This window comes from Capricornis sumatraensis, chromosome 6 (genome assembly GCF_032405125.1).
Source record: "Capricornis sumatraensis isolate serow.1 chromosome 6, serow.2, whole genome shotgun sequence".
NCBI lineage: Eukaryota > Metazoa > Chordata > Mammalia > Artiodactyla > Bovidae > Capricornis > Capricornis sumatraensis.
In genome coordinates this window covers 24,088,511-24,093,996 of record NC_091074.1, presented here as the reverse complement: position 1 = coordinate 24,093,996, position 5,486 = coordinate 24,088,511, and the positions used below count along the sequence as shown (strand labels likewise).

The 5,486-nt window shown below is 37.7% G+C and overlaps 1 non-coding gene across 1 annotated transcript; it reads left to right on the top strand.

Moving 5' to 3' along the window:
* Window positions 1-2,228: 2,228 nt before the first annotated feature.
* On the top strand, window positions 2,229-2,300 carry TRNAW-CCA (transfer RNA tryptophan (anticodon CCA)). Its single transcript has one exon. It is a non-coding gene; the product is annotated as a tRNA-Trp (tRNA).
* Window positions 2,301-5,486: the final 3,186 nt, after the last annotated feature.

The window sequence follows — 5,486 nt, the reverse complement described above, 5'->3', positions numbered from 1 at the left end:
TGGGATCACATTCACTTCCTGACGGGATACACTCAGCACTTTTGGGATGCCATAGCCCCTTTCACAGGAGTGGTAGTGGTGGTTGTAGGGTATTTCAGGAGTTAGAGAGCATTTGAGAAAGAAGGGCTAGGAAAAGAACACGTAATTGGCAGGTAACCACTGTGAATTAATGTGTTGTGGTGGATGCTTTACTCACTTGTTCATTTAATCATTGCAGCAAACCTAGCTGACAGATGTGATTATTCCTACTTGGTGACCGAGGAAACCTAGAATCACTGAGGATAAACAGCTTGCCTTGGGTCAAAAAGCCAAGAGGGAGAAGGAGAATTTAAACGTCTGACTTCTTAGTGGCACAGGCCATGTTTTGTTCTAATAGAATATGTTATAGATTGTCCTATGGATTTGCTTTTATAATCACTTCAAGAATAAACCCAGGTAGACCATGTCTCTCTTTTATTTGTATTTCTAGACTTTCCCTTTTCTGAACACTTTCCCTAACCAGTTTTCCCCAACATCAGGTATATACACATAAAATACGAGAGAGATAATGCCATGTTTGTTTTTGGCTGTCCAGGAAGCAATACATTCCTCTTCCAATTAGGTCCCTGATTTTTGTTAGGAAAGTAGGACAGAGCTTGACTGCTGTATTATTATTGCATTCTGCATTATTAGCATAAGGATAATCTTGAAGGGAAGGGAAAGCCTTCTTTCTATTGCTGCCGGGGAATGAGGGGAGCACAGATGTGATATAAACTTGGATGCTTAAGGGAATGATACATAAATAAGTATATGACATATATACACCTATTATATATATAGCTACATATATATTATATATGTGTGTGCCTGTGTGTATATGTGTGTGTGTGTGTATATATATATATATATATATATATATATATATATATATATATATATATATATATGACTCAGTGGTAAAGAATCTGCCTGCCAATGCAGGAGACACAGGAGATGAGGGCTGGATCCCTGGGTCAGGAAGATCCCTTGGAGGAGGAAATGTCAACTCACTCTAGCATTCTTGCCTGGAAAGTCTCATGGACAGAGGATCCTGGCAGGCTATAATCCATGGGGTCACAAAGAGTTAGACACGACTAAGCAAGTATACACACACATGTTTTATATATATATAAATAAAGTGACTGAAAGAGTAGGTTTTCCTGCAATGTGACTATTTATTTTTTCAGCTCCTAGCTTCCCTTCCATGTTCTTTTCCACATGCCTATTTTGTAAGGTCTGAATCTCCTTTGGCTAAGTTCATTTTACTGTTTAAGAGAGCCAGCATTATTTTCCAATACTTGTAACTAAAAATCCTGACTGACACAGAATTTTGCTTTTTAAAATTGATAAGAAATCTGCTAGGACTCAGCTAGGAGACTGACCCAAAGTAATATGAAGCATGTCAAAGAGAATAACAAAGAGGAAAGAAAATCAGGGGGAAAAAAATACTGAATAGAGAGACTGTAGCAGAAGTTATGATGTATTTAGAAAAATTACCAAAAACGAGTACAAAAACAAAAGCCAGAAAGACTGTGTCTGGTAAATTTCAAATCTATGTTTTAAGGAGAATGTTGAGAACGACTTCCAGATACAATTAGATAGCTAGCACAACTATTCAATAAAGATACATTAAATTTAAAGTGATTTGCTTCACAAACAAATGGAAAATGAAATTAAATAATGATGGTACTGATGAACCTATCTACAGGGCAGCAATGGAGATGCAGACATAGAGAACAGACTTTGGACTTAGCGAGGGAGAGAGAAGGTGGGATTATTTGAAAGAGTCAGGATGAAACATACACATTACCAATATGTAAAGTACATAGCTAGTCTGGGGCTCTGTGACAACCTAGAGGGATGGGATGGGGAGGGAGGTGGGAAGGAGGTTTAAGAAGGAGGTGAGATATGTATACTTATGGCTGATTCATGTTGATGTATTGCAGAAACCATCACAATATTGTAAATTAATTATCCTCCAATTAAAAATAAAACTTAAAAATATATTATTGCATCACAAAATACAGTACTTAAAGAAATTCCTCAAAAAATGTGTGTAATCAGGCAGAATTCTAACCCAACCTCCATGGTTTGCGCCTCTTGGGGGTAAATGTCCATACAGTCCTCCTCCCTTTGAATGTCAGCGAGATCTGTGAAAATGAGTTGTTGCTTATGATTAGATTACTAGTCAGTTGCCATTGAGTTGGGCTTCCCTGGTGGCTCAGAGGTTAAAGCGTCTGCCTCCAATGTGGGAGACCCAGGTTCGATCCCTGGGTTGGGAAGATTCCCCTGGAGAAGGAAATGGCAATCCACTCCAGTATTCTTGCCTGGAGAATCCCATGGATGGAGAAGCCTGGTAGGCCCCAGTCCATGGGGTCACAAGAAATCGGACATGACTGAACGACTTCACTTTCACTTTCAAGCAAAAGGAAGATCATCCTGGTTGGGCCTGACCTAGTCAGGTAAGCCTTTTCTTTTTTTTTTAATTAATTTTTTTTAATTTAATTTTAAAATCTTTAATTCTTACATGTGTTCCCAAACATGAGCCCCCCTCCCACCTCTCTCCCCATAACATCTCTGTGGGTCATCCCCATGAACCAGCCCCAAGCATGCTGTATCCTGCGTCAGACATAGACTGGCGATTCAATTCTTACATGATAGTATACATGATAGAATGCCATTCTCCCAAATCATCCCACCCTCTCCCTCTCCCTCTGAGTCCAAAAGTCCGTTATACACCGCTGTGTCTTTTTTCCTGTCTTGCACACAGGGTCGTCATTGCTATCTTTCTAAATTCCATATATATGTGTTAGTATACTGTATTGGTGTTTTTCTTTCTGGCTTACTTCACTCTGTATAATCGGCTCCAGTTTCATCCATATCATCAGAACTGATTCAAATGAATTCTTTTTAACGGCTGAGTAATACTCCATTGTGTACATGTACCAAAGCTTTCTTATCCATTCATCTGCTGATGGACATCTAGGTTGTTTCCATGTCCTGGCTATTATAAAGAGTGCTGCGATGAACATTGGGGTACATGTGTCTCTTTCAATTCTGGTTTCCTCGGTGTGTATGCCCAGCAGTGGGATTGCTGGGTCATAAGGTAGTTCTATTTGCAATTTTTTAAGGAATCTCCACACTGTTGTCCATAGTGGCTGTACTAGTTTGCATTCCCACCAACAGTGTAGGAGGGTTCCCTTTTCTCCACACCCTCTCCAGCATTTATTGCTTGCAGATTTTTGGATCGCAGCCATTCTGACTGGTGTGAAGTGGTACCTCATTGTGGTTTTGATTTGCATTTCTCTGATAATGAGTGATGTTGAGCATCTTTTCATGTGTTTGTTAGCCATCCGTATGTCTTCTTTGGAGAAATGTCTATTTAGTTCTTTGGCCCATTTTTTGATTGGGTTGTTTATTTTTCTGGAATTGAGCTGCATAAGTTGCTTGTATATTTTTGAGATTAGTTGTTTGTCAGTTGCTTCATTTGCTATTATTTTCTCCCATTCAGAAGGCTGTCTTTTCACCTTGCGTATATTTTCCTTTGTTGTGCAGAAGCTTTTAATTTTAATTAGATCCCATTTGTTCATTTTTGCTTTTATTTCCAGAATTCTGGGAGGTGGATCATAGAGGATCCTGCTCTGACTTATGCCGGAGAGTGTTTTGCCTATTTTCTCCTCTAGGAGTTTTATAGTTTCTGGTCTTACATTTAGATCTTTAATCCATTTTGAGTTTATTTTTGTGTGCGGTGTTATAAAGTGATCTAGTTTCAATCTTTTACAAGTGGTTGACCAGTTTTCCCAGCACCACTTGTTAAAGAGATTGTCTTTACTCCATTGTATATTCTTGCCTCCTTTGTTGAAGATAAGGTGTCCATATGTGTGTGGATTTATCTCTGGGCTTTCTATTTTGTTCCATTGATCTATATGTCTGTCTTTGTGCCAGTAACATACTGTTTTGATGACTGTGGCTTTGTAGTAGAGCCTGAAGTCAGGCAAGTTCATTCCTCCAGTTCCATTCTTCTTTCTCAAGATTGCTTTGGCAATTCGAGGTTTTTTGTATTTCCATACAAATCTTGAAATTATTTGTTCTAGTTCTGTGAAAAATATGGCTGGTAGCTTGATAGGGATTGCATTGAATTTGTAAATTGCTTTGGGTAGTATACTCATTTTCACTATATTGATTCTTCCGACCCATGAACATGGTATATTTCTCCATCTATTAGTGTCCTCTTTGATTTCTTTCACCAGTGTCTTATAGTTTTCTATATATAGGTCTTTAGTTTCTTTGGGTAGATATATTCCTAAGTATTTTATTCTTTTCATTGCAATGGTGAATGGAATTGTTTCCTTAATTTCTTTTTCTACTTTCTCATTATTAGTGTATAGGAATGCAAGGGATTTCTGTGTGTTGATTTTATATCCTGCTACTTTACTATATTCATTGATGAGCTCTAGTAATTTTCTGGTGGAGTCTTTAGGGTTTTCCATGTAGAGGATCATGTCATCTGCAAACAGTGAGAGTTTTACTTCTTCTTTTCCAATTTGGATTCCTTTTATTTCTTTTTCTGCTCTGATTGCTGTGGCCAAAACTTCCAGAACTATGTTGAATAGAAACTAATGAAAATGAAAACACAACAACCCAAAACCTGTGGGACACTATAAAAGCAGTGCTAAGAGGAAAGTTCATAGCAATACAGGCATACCTCAAGAAACAAGAAAAAAGTCAAATAAATAACCTAACTCTACAACTAAAGCAACTAGAAAAGGAAGAATTGGAGAACCCCAGAGTTAGTAGAAGGAAAGAAATCTTAAAAATTAGGGCAGAAATAAATGCTAAAGAAACAAAAGAGACCATAGCAAAAATCAACAAGGCCAAAAGCTGGTTCTTTGAAAGAATAAATAAAATTGACAAACCACTAGCCAGACTCATCAAGAAGCAAAGAGAGAAAAATCAAATCAATAAAATTAGCAATGAAAATGGAGAGATCACAACAGACAACACAGAAATACAAAGGATCATAAGAGACTACTATCAGCAGTTGTATGCCAATAAAATGGACAACGTGGAAGAAATGGACAAATTCTTAGAAAAGTACAATTTTCCAACACTGAACCAGGAAGAAATAGAAAATCTTAACAGACCCATCACAAGCACAGAAATTGAAACTGTAATCAGAAATCTTCCAGCAAACAAAAGCCCAGGTCCAGACGGCTTCACAGCTGAATTCTACCAAAAATTTCGAGAAGAGCTAACACCTATTCTACTCAAACTCTTCCAGAAAATTGCAGAGGAAGGTAAACTTCCAAACTCATTCTATGAGGCCACCATCACCCTAATACCAAAACCTGACAAAGATGTCACAAAAAAAGAAAACTACAGGCCAATATCACTGATGAACATAGATGCAAAAATCCTCAACAAAATTCTAGCAATCAGAATCCAACAACACATTAAAAAGATCATAC